This window comes from Vulpes lagopus, chromosome 1, assembly GCF_018345385.1.
Source record: "Vulpes lagopus strain Blue_001 chromosome 1, ASM1834538v1, whole genome shotgun sequence".
Lineage (NCBI taxonomy): Eukaryota > Metazoa > Chordata > Mammalia > Carnivora > Canidae > Vulpes > Vulpes lagopus.
This window is the reverse complement of record NC_054824.1, coordinates 158,452,126-158,470,197: the sequence shown is the minus strand read 5'-3', so window position 1 is coordinate 158,470,197 and position 18,072 is coordinate 158,452,126.

Sequence of the window (18,072 nt, the reverse complement as noted above, 5' to 3'; positions counted from 1 at the left end):
TCTAAGTTTACCTTCTTTTATTCAGTCCTGATTTTTTAGAGAGGATATCTCATAGAAGCCGCCTTAATACTGTAGAAAACTAGCTGCTTAAATGAGACATCCCAGCAGTTAAAATGAGTTTCCTATGTTCCTTCCTCCTGTTCTCTCTTTTGACCTTTGTGGTCAAAGGCCTGGATTTTGCAAATTTGTATTTCTTTGATTGTAGGGCCAGTGTGCCATCACAGAAAAGATCAAATTTAATAAGTTGATTCATTAGTACCAGGTAAAATTATGTTGATGATAAGACTAAATAAGCTACATCTAACTGCCACTCATGAAATACAATGAAATTTCTAAAAATCATTTTCTGATCAAGCATATTCTTATATCACTTAAAATTATGACACCTCAATTATTTTACTTAGTTTATTCCTTAATTTACCAGATGATACTTAGCATAAGCTGGCATATATTTAATTTGAGGAACTGCCTTTTTAAAATGTCTTTTGAAGATGGTAGTAGTCATCTGTAAAGTAAATGTGGTTATGTGAATAGTCAGAAAGACTTCAGATCTTCATTTTGTCACTTACAGCTATTTGGCCTTGAGTAAGTCATATAATCTCTCCAGTTCTTGGTTCCTTCATTAATGAAATAGGGATTCTACGCTATTACCATTTGTCTTGTTCAGTTGTTGCAAGGATTATAGGATATTTATATGTATATATATATTTATATTTATACATATATATACATATACATTATGCATGGCTTGTAGGTAGCAATTAAACGGTAAGTTTGGGGTGTAGGTAAGATTTTTTTTTAACTTTTAATTTTTATTTATTTTTATTTTTTTAAAAAGATTTTATTTATTTATTCATGAGAGACAGAGAAAGAGAGAGAGAGAGGCAGAGACACAGGCAGAAGAAGTAGGCTGATGCAGGGAGCCTGATGTGGGACTCTATCTCAGGACTCCATGATTATGCCCTGAGCTGAAGGCAGACACCCAACAGCTGAGCCACCCAGGTGTCCCTGATTTTTTTTTTTTTTAATCATAGGATTCACTAAATTTTCTAGGGCTGCAATCAGACCAATAATTTTATCTTCTCTCATTTTTCATAGAGCTCTTTTTAGTTTTTAAAGAGCTACACAAACTACAGTGCAAAGAAGATTGGATCTCTTTCTTAGGAACATTCCTGTAGCCTTGTTCATCTAAGGAGGGGCAGGACACACCTGATTCCACCTTGTCCTCTGATGTTGTTTTCTCTCTCCAGCATGTGAAAAAGGCCACTCTTCCCCTCTATGCCCTTTGCAGGAGTATATTCTGTTTGTGGCAGACACATTTACTGATCCTGGTCTATCTCCTGGGCATCTCAGCCTACCTTTTGCTTGCTGTAGCTTTCTACAAAGCTCTCTCATCTTCAGATACTCAACTGCCCAGGCTTGGTTGGGGTAGTAGCCACTCCCTGCTTCATTGCCTCCTCTTTTCCAAACCTCTCTTTCGGTTTCCTTTCTGTTCTCTGGATGGAGGGCCAGTTAGAACACTTGGAAGGGCAATTTAGCTCAGAGAGTATGGCACTCCTTGGAGGCATAACAGGCATGTTCCAAGCTTACTCATAATTCCTGGCCATATTCCCAATGCACTATCTTGACTGCTGTTCTAGACTCTGTAGCTTCAGGTTTCTAGGCAGCAGTTTGAATGCGAGCACTTCAGGGAAGAGGGCTGACACCTAAGACTAAGAAGGAAGGTTTGAGTTAAGCACCGATATTGTACCAGTTCATTCTCTTTTCTCTGTTCCTTGACTTTGTTCAGTCCCCGTAACTGCATAGAAGAGGTACCTATACAAGCTTGTAAAGAGATCATCACTTTGTATGTGCCTCCTTTCCTCATTAAGCCTAGAGTTGGAGTTAACATTTTCTGCAAAGGTCCAGATAGCAATGTTTCAGCTTTGTGGACCATACTGTCTCTGTTGCAACTGCTTGACTCTGCTCCTGTAGCTGAAAACAGTCATAGACAATATGTAAGTTCATGGGTGAGGATGTGTTTTAATGAAACTTGAAATTTAAATTTCATATAATTTTCACATGTTATGACATATTAATATTCTTTTGCTTTTTTCCCAAACTGTTTTAAACTATAAAAGCCATTCTTGGCTTGCAAGTCATACAAAAACAAACAGGACCAGATTTGGCCACAGGCTTACCCCTGCCTTGGAGAAATTACATTACCCTAGTGAACCATTATTCAGAGTATTGCAGGTCTTCTGTGAGGTGGTCTATGTAAAAAAGCTTCAAAGTATGAGCACAGAGCTCTATTTTAAAGGAATTTTCTAGGGAAGAGAATTTCCAGATAAACATGCCGCTTGCAAATTCAATTTGCCCATCCTGATGGATCCCCCCTCTAGTGAGTGTTCACCACATTCCTGTTTACCTCAGAACTGAGGAGAGCCAGAATTAACTAAACTTCAGTTAGTGGAGGCCTGGCTGAGAACTGTACGCATTCTCTAAGACTGTCATTAAGTTATCAGTTCCGTGTACTTACTCATGCACTCACTTATAGAGATGATAAGCCCCAAAGAGGTGCAATAATGATAAAGAATGATGTAAAATGAAAGCTTAAAAGTCCAACAGAATAAGGACAAATCCAACTCAAACGAGTCCTTAACTAACAAGTCCCACCATTACGTAAATTTCCTTCAAGATAGTTTGATACCAGAAAACTGAATTAGGGGTGCCTGGGTGTCTTGGTCTGTTAAGCATCTGCCTTTGGCTCAGGTCATGATCTTGGGGTCCTGAGATGGACCGCTGTGTCAGGCTTCCCACTCAGCAGGGAATCTGCTTCTCTTTCTCCCTCTGCCCTTACCCCTACTCGTGCTCTCTCTCAAATAAATAAATAAAATCTTTAAAAGGAACATGTGTGAATTAATAGAAGAGCAAAGAAAACTTTAGGTTTCTAGATATGTTTAGATCTAAGTCAGAGTGTTGAAGAATAAATGTAGACATTTTTTTTCTTAAATAGATAAATGCCTGACACTTTATCTACACAGGAAAGCACATCTCACAGATGGTAAGTTATCTGAATCACCCTGAGGAGGAAACCAAGGTGACATATGCCTAGCATCTGTCCTAAATTGGATTGTAGTCACAAGGGGTCAGAACTAAGGAAGAGTATCCTACCTGATGTGTCAAGAGGTGAAGAGAATCAAGTCAAACTCTTTAAAAATCATTGGAGATTAATATCACAAAACCAATATTAGCCACCAATCCAGAAGGCGGGGGGGGGGGGGGTCCCAATGGGAGAAAAATCAAAGATTTTGAGATAAATATAAATGAAACAGAACAGAAAGGGCTAGGGAGTAAAGGGAGAAGTTGTTGGAACTACTGACTAAAATGTCTACATATGTTTTTATTGGTTCATTTGTGTGTGGTACTTGAGTGCACTGTCCTGGTTAAAATATACCAGATGTAATACAAGTGTCGCAAGTATAGTTGACTTTTGAATGATGTAGGGGGTCAGAGGTACTGACCCCTTGTGCAGTTGAAAATCTGTGAGTAACTTTGTCTCCCCAATATGACTCATATTACTCCTATATATCCAGAAACCTTTTTACCTGAGTAACATACAACAATATGTGAAATTATTCCAAACCCATAAATAAGAATATATTCTTCTGTGTGGATGAAGAATCAGAATAGATATTGATATAAAATTGGGTCACCTCCTCCTTCAGGATCAAAGGAAGTGGTACTTATGATCTGTATAGTATAGTAATACTAGCTGCTAGTACTGGGAATGTAATATTACATCTATAATTAGAACAATCAAACAAATAGTGTTGGTGGATTTATATGGATAATTGTAATAATAAAATTGATTGTATCTAAAATCAATAAGACACCTGCTAAATGTAGTGAAAAGGTAGTCAAATATACAGAAGCTCTTGTGTGGGCTAACTTAGTGGCTAAGGGCAGATATACTGTTAATTCTGTTCCAGCACCTCTTCAATTATTGATGAGGCAAATAGACATAACAATGATGTTAAAATTTATTTTGTTTATTTGTAAACAAATGTATTGTAAAATTTATATTGTTTATTTGAAGAAATACTCTAGTGGCTATGGTTATTCATAGTACTATTCAACTGCCTAAGCCCTCAATTATAAAAGATATTACTATATGAAAGATTATTATGAACAGTAACAATTATGTTATAAATTTTATTATTTCTTAGTAAAGCTCTGGGTTGACCTAATTCAGCACAAATAAGAAGACTTAGGGAGGTTCCTACAATTCCAGTTCAAGCACAAAACTGTAAACATGTGCCAATATCTTTATGATTTGTTAATAGTAAGTGGTTTATGAACATAGGTAAATGGCTGAGTAAGCATTAGACTAAAGTCTAAAGACAGGTTGAGTCCTGTTTTTACCAAGCCCTGTGGTGAATAACAGATTGAATTGCAAATTCCAAAAAGGAGCTTCCCCTAAATGCTGGGAAAGATCAAAGCCAGTTGACTGGAATATTTAGTGAGGATTTAGCTTAATTCAAGTGTTTGATTTGTGCTCACTTGATGCAAGATAACCTGCAATCTATATTTCAGGGACAAAGATAATACATGCAGAGAGCTTTAAAGGTGTTTAGTTCACATAAACCTAAATTCCTAGTCCAGCACTGATAATATTGGTGTTAGGGGAAGGAACAATGTCAATACAATAATGAACGGACGTAAAAAAATTACTTGGCTTATATTTGCAAATTGTCATTTTATTTCTGTTACTTGTTGATAGAAATGATAGTGATACAGAATAACTTAATTGTATGTAGAACTATAGATTAAGTAGGCCTAGAATAGCTTTTAATGTTGGTATAATAATGCTTCTAGTTTTGGAAAATTATTCATTTGGGTGAAAAAAAACACCTTGTGAGTGGTGAGAGGCTTCCTAGGGATCATATAATCAGAAAAATCATAGTAGTAATTAAGGGTATTCTATTTCATGTGTATGGAAGTTTTGTTTTGGATGACTGTAAATAAATAATGCAAATGTAATAAATGTTAATATAATGTAAATGAATAGATTTAGAGCTATGATGCTTTGTTCATAAGTCATGATAGAGCTAGTCAGGCTAAATGGCCAATTGATGAATAGGCTAAGATTTTTAGAGTTGTGTTTGGTTAAGGCTTCCTCTTTATCCTAACTATAACTGATACTGTAGCAATTATTAATATATTTAGGTTAATTGATTGTGAAGCTTGATATAAGACTCATGGTGAGATTTGATATAAAACTGATAGGTAAGTTTTTATCATGTCAATAAAACTAAATCTGATCATTAATGGAATACCTTGTGTAACTTCTGGTACTCAAAGATAAAATGGGGAAAATTCAAGTTTTATAATAAAGGCTACTGTAATAATACAAGGGTGCTGTTAGATTAAAAATTTTAGTAATTGGGGATCCCTGGGTGGCGCAGCGGTTTAGCGCCTGCCTTTGGCCCAGGGCGCGATCCTGGAGACCTGGGATCGAATCCCACGTCAGGCTCCCGGTGCATGGAGCCTGCTTCTCCCTCTGCCTGTGTCTCTGCCTCTCTCTCTCTTTCTCTCCCTGTGTGCCTATCATAAATAAATAAAAATTAAAAAAAAATTTAGTAATTGTTCATTGGCCAGAATATATTAGTTTAATAATGATAGCTATTATGAGAAGTACAGATGTGCTGGCTTGTGTTAGGAAATATTTAATGGATACCTCTATGGGTTGTGAATTACAATTTTTAATTAGATTGGGATATTGTTTATTATATTTGTCTTGAAGCCAGTTCAGATTATTAGTGTGAGCTTAACATAATGATTATGGCACTTGTGATAATAATAAGTGACATAATAATAAAGATGAGAGGATTTATTAGTATGGGAAGAATATAAACTATTTTGGGGGTATTGGCTCAATAGTTTATTTAGCTTACCATACATAGGACATGGTGTAGTATGGTAACATGGAGATTTTTGAATTCTTAGGATTAGGTTTAATCCCTGTAATTCTAGAAATAAGAGGGCTTAAGTCTCTGTTATTTATTCTATCAAAGTAATTCTTTTATTAGACATATTTGTAATGCTTGTGGCAGGATATTTGCTTTAATAATGGGATTTGATACATATCATATGCATAATGTTAGTGTTAGTGATAAGAAATTTTTTCATAAGAGGTGTAAATTGGTCATATGAGCATTGTGGTTATGATGCTTGGATTCATAAAAAGAAAACAGAAGAAGGGTTTTGATAATGCAGTTAATTGCATACATTTCTGGTATGTAAGGATTGTGAAATTCTAGGAAAACAATTGTTAAAGTATTTGTTATGATAGTGTTGGCATGTTTCTGCCAGAAAAAGAGAGCAAATGGGCCTGCTGCATATTTGGCACTAAAATCAGAGACAAATTCTGATTCTCCCTCTGTTAAGTCAAAAGAGGCTCAGTTGGTTTCTGCTAGGATTGAAATGAATCCTATTATGGCTAGTGGTCATGATGAAAAAGTTAATCATAAATACTCTTGAGTAATAATTAGGGTTGATGTAAATGGTTCATTTACTAGTAGTGCTGATAATAGAATAATTGCTAGTGTTACTTAATATGAAATTGTGCTAAAGCTCAGCATACACCAATTAAGGCATATTTTGAATCTGAAGGTCATCCTGATCAGAGAATAGAACAAACAGCTAAACTCACTACAGTTAATATGACTAATACACCTAGATTTATGTTGATTAGTGGGTACAGTATGGGCAGTGAAATACATTTTGTTAACATTAGTGTAAAGGCTAGGACTGGTGAATGATATAGATATTAATGATAATGACTGTGAAGATTCTTTGATAAAGAATTTGAAGGCATTGGTGATGGTTAAAGTAGATGTTGAGGGCCAATAATGTTTGGTCCTTTATGAAATTCTATATAACCTAATACTTTCATTTAAATAATATAAGAAGTGCTACAGCAAGCAAAATAAAAATAATTAACAGAAGATTAATTATGAATATACCATTAAGAAGAGGATTTGAACAGCTAGTTATAAAGGGTCAAGGTTTATGCAGTTATCAGACTTCCTCATTAACAAGCCCTGGTCTTGGTCTGGGCTGACAGAAATTAATTACATTAAGATTATATAATGTATCAGATTGAAGGAAATTTTCTCAAGTTGGTCTTATTTCTCTTGTCTTTTATTTATTTCTTTCTTTTTTTTTTTTTTTAATTTATTTATGATAGTCACAGAGAGAGAGAGAGAGGCAGAGCACAGGCAGAGGGAGAAGCAGGCTCCATGCACCGGGAGCCCGACGTGGGATTAGATCTCGGGTCTCCGGGATCTGCCCTTGGGCCAAAGGCAGGCGCCAAACCGCTGCGCCACCCAGGGATCCCTCTCTTGTCTTTTCCTATGGGGAAAAATATTAAATAGAAATTGACCTGGATCACTCTAGTCAACTCAGGTGATGTAAAACTTTAATAACTGAACAGAAGCACTATTAATACTGTACAACACTAGGATGTCCTGATCATCGCTGAGGTTGTAAACCATATTGTCAATATGAATTCTGGAATGGGATAGGATTGCACTGTTATCTCCAGGGCAACTTGTTCTGTTGATCAACTTTGGATCAGTAACTGATAAAATAGATTTCAAGTAGTTTGGTCTAAATTTCAATCACTCAGAAGTTACTTTATACTCTGAGGTCACCTCACAAAATTATTAATCCACTGAATTTTTTTTATCATTCCTCAGTGTGGTTAAAAAGGTTTATATTTAGATTAAAGCTCCATAAAGTCTTCTGATCTTGTCATTCCTGCGAAGGTTAATTTCACTGATTGAAAGGAAGAGCCAGTAAAACCCATGTGGCCATTCATGTAAGTCCTTACTTAGAGAACAAATGAATGTGTTACATTTGCATGGTCAAGATACTGTGGCTGTTAAACACACATCACTGGGTAGGCAATGCATCCAATAGTAGAAATGCTAGAGGTGATGTTTTTGGTAAACAGGTGGAGCTTATGTTTGCTGAATTCCTCTTACTTTAAAAAATCTTTTTTTGTGTCGCATGCCTGTGTTGGATTAACAATTGATTTAATAAATAATTAATTATTAGGTTAAATTTATTTAATTGCTATCTATCAGTGGTTATTTAATCCGATAGAAGCTTGTAACAAAATAATTCTTGTTACTAATATTAACAGTATTTATTTTGTTAATTAATTATTCCAATCTTGTATTAGGAGTCAATTTTTGTTATTAGAATTAAAATAAAATTGTTGAGCTTGAGTATTTCTTAGCTGATGGCTGCTTTTAAGCCAAATGTGGTTTTATAAATATTTACCTGCTAAGGAAGTTTATTTCCAATGTCTAAGGAGCTGTACCTTTTTAGATTAAACTTTACATTCATGTAGGACTTATTACCTTTTTAGTTAACTTTAAAGTTGAACTGAAAGTCTCTCCTAGAGAACCAGCTAGCTCCCAGGTTACCAGGCTTTTCACTTGTATTTATAGACCTTCTCACTATTTTGCCAAATAGATAAATTTGTTCCTTAAAGTCTCTGAAAGTAGCTCATCTGGATTTGGAATATTTGACTTAAGTTCTCTTTGTGAAATTGTTCTAGTTAATTCATTACGCAAAATGTAAAAGGGTGAACTTTACTTTCTAATACTTTAAATACTTCATCATTCTTTTACAGTATTTTCTCCATAGCACCCAGTAAGATTTCTATCCCCTATATTTGTCTTTGTAAATAAATACCTTATTTCATTTAAATATAATTGTTAGGTTTATAGTAAAGTTTTGCTTCACTTTAGTTCAAAGTGGTCATTTTAGGGGCACCTGGGTTGCTCAGTAGTTTGGACATCTGACTCTTGGCTTCAGTTTAGGTCATGGTTTCAGAGTCATAGCTGGAGTCCCACCTTGGGGTCCACACTTGAGTGGAGTCTGCTTGAGATTCTCCCCCCCCCACTTGCATGCTCTCTCAAATAAATAAATAAAATCTTAAAAAAAAAAAGTGATCAGGGATGCCTGGGTGGCTCAGCGGTTGAGCGCAGGGCGTGATCCTGGAGTCCCAGTATCGAGTCCAACATCAGGCTCCCTGCATGGAGCCTGCTTCTCCCTCTGCCTATGTCTCTGCTTCTCTCTCTGTGTGTCTCATGAATGAATAAATAAAATCTTAAAAAAAAATAAGAAGTGGTCATTTTAAGATGAAATTTCCAGAGAGTAAATAAGGTGCTTTATTTACACCTTGGTTTGTCCAAGCATGCTTGTCTCCTCTCACATGTTAGATAATTATAAATGGTCATAAATATAAAATTAGTATGTGAGGAGAGTGCAGGTGATGTGTGTGTGCTTCATGGCCTAATTCAATGAAACTCTGTTCTTAAATTACTACTAAATTCCTCCTTAGCCTTCAGCTTCATAAAAGCTTTTGCATGATATTTAATGTTCTCAAAGTAGAATAAGTGGTCCATTTCTTTCTACCTCATAAGCTATACATTTATCTGATATGTTTATGCTAATATTTATACCTACTATAATTCTCTTTTAGGGTTTGCTGAAGACGATGGTAGATAGTATGGATTAGCAAGAGGTGCTGAGTCTTATCTGGATTTATCAGTCATAGAACAGGATGCCAAGTCCTTTGAGTTTTAAGCTATTGCTAGTAGTAATCTGGTGAGTAATTTGTTATACTAATTATTTGGGTGTAGGGTTGAGCATAGTGGAATATCTAATCTGAGTCTGGATTTTAGCTATTGTGTAACCAGAAATATTAAAGTCACTGTAGTAGGTTGTTTTGGTTTTAGTTGCAGTTTCTTATAGTTAATTAAAATTTATTATTAAATTATCTTAAACATGCTTTACACCAAGATTTTATTAATTTGTGTTAACTGTATGACTACGGTGGTTGGTACAAAGTTTATCAACTCTCATAGTAAGTTCATATAACTTCATCAAACTTTTGTTTAGAATGATTTTTATCACTATCTCTCATGGGGGTATGGTTGAGCAAGGCATAATAAACTACTTATTAATGAGCTTGAGGCCTGCTCCTTTTATGGTTACTGATCTAGAAGACATTCTCACTGGGATGCGTATAATTGCATGTATAATTTGATACAAAATAAATAAAAAATAGGACCAAGCCTATGAGTTTATGGAATTTTATAAACTCATATAGGCATTTTCAGTACCTTGCTTTAATTGTTAAACTACATTATCTAAATAAGATCTAGAGAAATATCTTTTCATAAAAATCTCAAAATATTAAGTGCTATGTCAGTCTTGAAAGGGGCAAAATTGAACTTAATAGAGAATAAAAAATTTCTATCCCATTAGACCTCATATTTGGATAAAATTCAGTGTTTTTAAATTTTACTAATTAAGAGCTGGGCTAGAGTATGTTTTAGTTGAGACTATGATTGGAGAAAATATATAAATTATGGAATAATTATGATTATTTGGGCCTTCTATGTTACAGAGTCTTATTTTGGGGGTTTGGCAAGATAAACTTATTTTCTATACAGCTAACAGTCTATGGAGGGGTGAGGAGGTTTGCTAAGCTAATTTTGTTTGATGATAATATGTGTACAAATTTATAATTAAGTTTTTATATGTCCTATGAGCACTAACCAATTAATAATTTATGGTTATGATTTTGGTAAATAACATTCAGTTTAAGCTCAGCTACCCAGCATCCCCCCACAAATTAAAAAATACCAAAAATCTGGCACCACAGTTATGTGTGAGCATGAGCTGATTAGTCATTAGTCCATTGAGATGTCTTATGTAAAGGAATAGATGGACAATTTTAGGTGAGATGGTCCTGAAGTAAGAATCAGATGCCAGATATAGTTTCCCATTAAAAAGCCCCACATATTATGGGGCTGGAGAAGAAAGAAATTTATAACCTGAGTAGGTTTCTAGTTTCTCGAAGGATGGTGATTAAGGAAAGATAATGGCTATGATAAACACAGTGACAAAGATTAATTTGAGTAAAGTGCTATGGGTGATCAATAATATGATGTCCTATGTGATGTTAATGGTGATATGTGGTATATACTATTCATGTGGTTTGGGGTTTATGGATGATACACCATCATATGTATTATATAAGATGAATAATTAATGTGCATGCTTATTATGTGAATGGGGCAAATAATTTAATGTACAATTATAAATAGTATTATATATAATTAAACATCTGTATACTAATAAAATAGTATGTGTAGATCACACAATGCAGATGTACATAGTGGGTTAATTTTTAATTTTTTTCTCCATATCAACGTATCATCTGACAATAATGATTTTTATTTACATATAACAATACAAGGAATAGTTTAAGTAGAATTTCAGCTCTGGGTGCTGATGGTGAAGCTGAGGGCCTTTCCTTGATAGTATGAGGGAGAAGTTTGTATCCATTTCTGGTTTGGAAGACCAGAGTAGTAAATATACTACAAGAGCTCATAATTTGAGAAGATTGCATTTAGTTAAGCTTGTAAGTGGTATAATCACCAGGATAACAAGAAAATGTAGATAGATACTAGTTGGCCGAAAAATAAAGGGGTGCTCAACTACTTGACCTCCAATTCATGTTAGTTTTAAAAGGTCTGCTCCACATAGATCAATGGAACAGAATAGAGAATCCAGAAGTGGACCCTCAACTTTATGATCAACTAATATTCGACAAAGCAGGAAAGATTATCCACTGGAAAAAGGACTGTCTCGTCAATAAATGGTGCTGGGAAAATTGGACATCCTCATGCAGAAGAATGAAACTAGACCATTCTCTTACACTATAAACAAAGATAAACTCAAAATGGATGAAAGATCTAAATGTGAGACAAGATTCTCATCAAAATCCTATAGGAGAACACAGGCAACACCCTTTTTGAACTTGGCCACAGCAACTTCTTGCAAGATACATCCACGAAGGCAAAAGAAACAAAAGCAAAAATGAATTATTGGGACTTCATCAAGATAAAAAGCCTCTGCACAGCAATATTAACAGTCAACAAAACTCAGAGACAACCTACAGAATGGGAGAAGATATTTGTAAATGACATATCAGATAAAGGGCTAGTATCCAAGATCTATAAAGAACTTATTAAACTCAACAGCAAAGAAACAAACAATCCAATCCTGAATGGGCAAAAGATATGAGCAGAAATTTCAGAGAGGAAGACATAGACATGGCCAATAAACACATGAGAAAATGCTCTGCATCACTGGCCGTCAGGGAAATACAAATCAAACCCTCAATGAGATATCACCTCATACCAGTGAGAATGTCGAAAATTAATAAGACAGGAAACAACAAATGTTGGAGAGGATGTGGAGAAAGGGGAACCCTCTGGCACTGTTGGTGGGAATGTGAACTGGTGCAGCCACTCTGGAAAACTGTGTGGAGGTTCCTCAAAGAGTTAAAAATAGATCTGCCTTATTACTCAGCAATTGCCCACTGCTGGGGATTTACCCCAAAGATACAAATGCAGTGAAACACTGGGACACCTGCACCCCGATGTTTATAGCAGCAATGTCCACAATAGCCAAACTGTGGAAGGAGCAGCGGTGTCCATCGAAAGATGAATGGATAAAGAAGATGTGGTTTATGTATACAATGGAATATTACTCAGCCATTAGAAACGACAAATACCCACCATTTGCTTTGACGTGAAGGGTATTATGCTGAATGAAATAAGTCAATTGGAAAAGGACAAAAATTATATGGTCTCATTCATTTGGGGAATATAAAAATTAGTGAAAGGGAATAAAGGGAAAGGAGAGAAAATGAGTGAAAATATCAGTGAGTGTGACAAAACATGAGAGACACCTAACTCTGGAAAATGAACAAGGGGTAGTGGAAGGGGAGGTGGGTGGGGGGTTGGGGTGACTGGGTGATGGGCACTGAGGGGGGCACTTGGTGGGATGAGCACTGGGTGTTATGCTAAATGTTGGCAAATTGAACTCCAATAAAAAAATTAATAAAAAATGTTCTGCTACTAGAATCCAGAATAAGCTTTGGCTTAGAGATTGTAATATTATGCTTTGTAGTTTTGATGTATGAAGTCTTAGAGTAGTAGCTAAGATTAGGATGGAACAGATTAGAGCTAAAGCATCTTATTTGCTGAGGGTAGGTAGTAGGATTGTTTAAGCCTGTTGGATTGTGTTAAATTATTCTACACATTTTTTCCTAGTGAATGAGGTTGCACTCTGCTGCTTGGATGATGACCATAAAGTGTGCTGCTGTAAAATACAGTGACTTATGTATTCATGTGTTAAAGTCTTCTGAAATAGTGGGTGGAGAGAATGCAGACTGGCATGGCCAATTTGCCCATAGGTGTAACTTGCTGTAGGTCAGCAGTGGTACTGAGAGCAGTGTCTACTAGACTAGACTTGCAGATACTATGATCAAATCTACATCTACCAATTGGTAAAAATCATTGCATATGATTGGTCCCATCAATCATTCTAACCCTTCCTAAGAGAGAATCATGATCTGCTCTGTATTTTGAAGACATTTTGTTCTTGGTTTTGTCTTCTAATTGACTTACAAGAGATAAGGTAGTAACTCTTGTAATGCTATGTTGTCCGGTCTGGCAATTCTTAATGGATGGAAGGTTTGTATGAAATGACAATCGTCATTGAAAATTTAGACCAGATCCCTAGTATTCCTGTGGAACATTCTAAAGATGCAGTTTTTTCAGAATTCACATTCTGAAGCTAACATCTCAGGAGGGGATACTTTCCTCAGGCACTGCTAAGTTAGGCTGAGACAGTCCATTGCACTTTCTGCTACAAAATTAAAAAAAAAAATTATTTATTTATTCATGAGAGACACGAAGAGAGAGGCAGAGACATAGACAGAGGGAGAAGCAGGCTCTCTGTGGGGAGCCCAGTGCAGTACTCGATTCCAGGACCCCGGGATCATGACTTGAGCTAAAGGCAGATGCTCACACTGAGCAACCCAGGCATCCCTCTGCTACATACTTAAAAAACATTCTCTATTTTAAGTTTCACATCCACAAGAGTGTTGTGTTCATTTCCAAAGATGTATTTTTCATATATCTTCTATTTGTATTATGTATCTGTATCAGTGAGTCCTGAATCAGTGATGTAAAATTATATAAAACATTTCCTGTCATGGATTTGTCATTTGTTAACTTCAATCATGATGATAATGAAGATGATAAAGTACTCCCAGATTTTCTTATTAAAGAAAAAAGATACATCCTGTTTGATGTAATCATTTTATTCTTGAGTATAAAAATATAAGCATGTTTCTATATATTCTATATATTGTGTGAAGAAGTTTATTCCTATGTTGTTTAAAGTGTCAAAAACTGAGGATAAAATGGATGTTCATTGTTAGAGAAGTGAATAAATTATTCCATCCCTTCCATGAGATATTTTGCAGGTACCCAAAGTTGTGAACTAGAGCTGTAATAGATGGCTTAGAGAAATACCCCATAAAGTATTAAAAGAAAAAAAAAAGCATGGCATAGAAAAGTGCTCATGATATGATCCTAACTTCAAAGATAAACAATGATTTTTTAAAAATTCTGTATACATATGGACACACACAATTCATGACTCATGTAATCCGGAAAAGGGTGTTGATTAGGGAGAAAAATATGGATGGACATATTCCAAGTTGATAATATGCCTTATCCTGTGAGGTAATCACATCAACTGATCAAAGAGCTAGGACCATGTCAATCATTTAATCCAAGAAATTTAAAAAAAAATAAAGAAAACTGAGGTGAAAATATTCTGGTCAGGAAAAAAATAAAATTAAATGTTGTAGAACTTTGGAAAAAGACTGTATATTTCATCCTGGAGCTAGCAAGCAGGTGAAAATTGCAACAGGAGTGTGAAACAAAGTTTGTGAGTCACTGTGATTTTTGACCCTTGGATGAACTATTGAGAAACACTTACATAAAAGAGAGATAAGGATAGGCTCTGAGTAGTCAGTCCCTCTATCTGGTGTTTCTTTACAAAAGGGCAAGGTCACCGTTTTGCTGCTGTCCTAGGAGCAGGAAAATCAAAGGGCTGTGATTAAGGGAACTTAGTGAGAAAGAGCTTATCTTACACAAGCTACGAATAAGTTAAGTCATTAGAAAAATGGTAGCAATTACCAGAGCCTTTCTTCCAGAGCAGGAGGCTTAGGAAATAAGGAAGATCACTTTTATGGCTCATGAGAGGCAGATTCCTTGTTTGGGGGGCTTGGATAGATTTTTTTTTTTTTTTAGGGTGAGTAGATTAGAGAGCCTTTCGGCCTTATTCTATTTCCAGATCCTATCAGGTGGGACTAAATTGATATACAAGGGTCAGGAAAGATTTCCCAGGCTAGTTTGGGATCTGTGAGGAAGAGGGACAGTAGTTTGGGGTCCACACTAGAAAAACTGGCCTTTTTGTTCATATAGTCCACATACTGTACCTGAGAGCAATGTGCCAGCCAGGAACATACCTAAAGGCAAATAGGAAGCAAGGCAAAAACCTTACTAGATGATGTTAGCTTGATACTCATGTTTGCATTTTGAAACAATAATTTTTAAAATTTATACTTCCACTTACTTTTAGAACGAGAAAGGCTTTTAAGGAATAAAATTCTGAGTAGTTTCTCTATGGTATTTTGAACAGGGCAATTCTTCAATGTGTGGAACTAGCCTAATAAGTACAATGTATTTAGTTTGCCTGGCACCTAGTCAGTAAGAACCAGTGATACTCACTGGCATTAGGAAAATAAAAAACTGTCCCAGTACATCTCTAGATGCTCCTATGTGGAAATACCACATAGTGGTTCACTGAGAACCACTTATAGATTAATACACTTATTTTATTTTTAGACATAAAAAATTGTGAGGGACAGTATAGAACCAGAAAAGACCCTCAATACCCAGAGGAATGTTGAAAAAGAAAACCAAAGCTGGTGGCATCTCAATGCCTGACTTCAAGCTGTATTACAAAGCTGTGATCATCAAGACAGTATGTTATTGGCACAAAAGCAGACACATAGATCAATGCAGCAGAAAAGAAAACCCAGAAATGTGACCAACTAGTCTTCAACAGTTAAGAATATCCAATGGAAAAAAGATAGTCTCTTCAACAAATGGTGTTGGGAAAATTGGACAGCCACACACAAAAGAATGAAACTGAACCACTTTCTTATAACATACACAAAGATAAATTCAAAATGAATGAAATACCTAAATGTGAGACAGGAATCCATCAAAATTCTAGAACACAGGCAGCAATCTTTTCAACCTTGGCCACAGCAATTTCTTGCTAGACACGTCTCCAAAGGCAAGAGAAACAAAAGTAAAAATGAACTGTTGGGACTTCATCAAGATAAAAAACTTCTGTGCAGCAAAGAAAACAGTTAACAAAACTAAAAGACAACCTATGGAATAGGAGAAGATATTTGTAAATGACATATCAGATAAAGGGCTAGTATCCAAGATCTATTAAGAACTTACCAAACTCAATACCCAAGAAACAGATAATTGAGTCAAGAAATGGGCAGAAGACATGAACAGACATTTCTCTGAAGAAGACAAATAAACGGCCAACAGACACATGAAAAAATGCTTAACATCACTTGGTATAAGGGAAATAAAAATCAAAGCCACCATGAAATACTATCTCACACTAGTTAGAATGGCTAAAATTAAAGTCAGTTAACAACATATGTTGGTGAGGATGTGGATAAAGAGGAACTCCCTTACACTGTTGGTAGGAATACAAGCTGGTGTAGCCACTCTGGAAAACAGTATGGATGTTGCCTTAAGAAGTTAAAAATAGAGCTATACTATGACCCAACAATTGTACTACTAAGTATTTACCCCAAAGATACAAATGTAGTGACCTGCACCCCAGTGTTCATAGCAGCAATGTCCACAATAGCCAAACTGTGGAAAGAGTCGAGAGGTTCATTGACAGATGAATGGGTAAAGAAGACGTGGAATACTATTTAGCCATCAGAAAGGATGAATACTTACCATTTACATCAACATGGATGGAACTGGAGTGTATTTATGCTGAGCGAAATATATCAATCAGAGAAAGGCAACTATCATATGGTTTCACTCATAAGTGGACTATAAGAAACACTGCAAAGGATCATAGGGGAAGGGAGGGAAAACCGAATGGGAAGTCTTCAGAGAGGGAGAAAAACCACAAATGACACTTATTTATAGGGAACAAACAGGGTTACTGGAGGGGAAGGTGGTGGGGGGATGGGTTCATTGGGTGATGGGCAGTAAAGAGACAACATGATGTGATGAGCACTAAGTGTTATATGCAGCTGGTGAATTATTGAACTCTACATCCAAAACTAATGATGCACTATATGTTGGCTAATTGAATTTAAATTAAAAAATGTGAAGGATGTTAATAGATTTATTCAAATTGTAGTTGGCTAATTCAACAAATATTTCATAACACTTACGATATGTCTGGCACTGAGGTAGTTGCTGAAGATACAGGATTTATATGACACAGAGTATAGGGTCTAGTAGAGGAGACAGACACGTAAGTAGGTAATTTCATATTATATACACACACCCACATACACATACACTCATTCACATACTGTCCAGTGTACCGAGTTGGATGACATTAAATAGACAAAATAGCAAATAGATAAGGTTAATGAAGCTGGTGAGAACTTATAACCAAGGAGAATGCACATGATGCCTTTCAATTGTATCCTAAACTATATTCACATACACTTTTCATTCATTAGTCTAGTAAATGAATGCATACTGTGTGCCAAGGAATATTCTGAGCATTAAGGATACATTTCCTCATGCAGCTTATATTCAAGTGATCTTTGTTGTATTTTCCCAGTTCTACTCTTCAATGACTGCCAGTAGTGATCTATCTTTAATTTTTTAAAATTATTTATTTATGATAGTCATATATATATAGAGAGAGAGAGGCAGAGACATAGCAGAGGGAGAAGCAGGCTCCATGCACCGGGAGCCTGACGTGGGATTCGATCCCGGGTCCCCAGTATCACGCCCTGGGCCAAAGGCAAGCGCCAAACCGCTGCGCCACCCAGGGATCCCCAGTGAT